General features: G+C 49.8%; 1 pseudogene; it reads left to right on the top strand.

Moving 5' to 3' along the window:
* The first annotated feature begins 219 nt into the window (after positions 1–219).
* Positions 220–338, top strand: LOC118143278 (5S ribosomal RNA; annotated as a pseudogene).
* Positions 339–677: the final 339 nt, after the last annotated feature.

Below are 677 nucleotides of genomic sequence, written 5' to 3' on the forward strand. Positions count from 1 at the left end.
TGACAAATTTTTTCTTTTCTTTTCTTTTCTTTTTTTTAATTGAGATTGTTGATTGGGCACAGTGGCTCATGCCTGTAATCCCAGCACTTTGGGAGGTCAAAGTGTGCTTTTCAACCGCCCTCTGCCTTGGCTCCCGCTTTTCTGCCGCCTGCACCCCTGCTGCAGCCTGGTACCTCCTCAAGGGGGTCTGCCACTGCAGCCCCTGGGGCCACTGTCAGCAGGTACAGCCCTACCCCCCTGAATGCACCTGATCTTGTCTGATCTCAGAAGCTAAGCAGGGTCTGGCCTGGTTAGTACTTGGATGGGAGACTGCATGGGAATACCAGGTGTTGTAGGCTTTTGGCTTCCACTCCCTCCCACTTTCCTCCTTTTGTTGCTGGGCTTCCCAACCACCCCTGATGCTGCTCCCCCTTATCTACCTGCCTGTGCCCCCACTGCAGCCTGAGAATTCCTTGTGGGGGGTCTGCCACTGCAGCACCAGGCAGCAGCATCCCACCTCTTAAAAATAAATAAATAAATAAACCGTGGTATATCCATATCACATGTAGAAAGTAAAATGGGAGTCCCCAAAAGACATGTACATATCTTAACTCCTGAACATATTCAAAAATAAGGGCCTTTGCAGTGCTCGTTAAGGATCTTGAGATGAGATTATCCTAGATTATGTGGGTGGGCCC

The sequence above is a fragment of the Callithrix jacchus genome, chromosome 7 (genome assembly GCF_049354715.1).
Source record: "Callithrix jacchus isolate 240 chromosome 7, calJac240_pri, whole genome shotgun sequence".
Taxonomy (NCBI): Eukaryota; Metazoa; Chordata; class Mammalia; order Primates; family Cebidae; genus Callithrix; species Callithrix jacchus.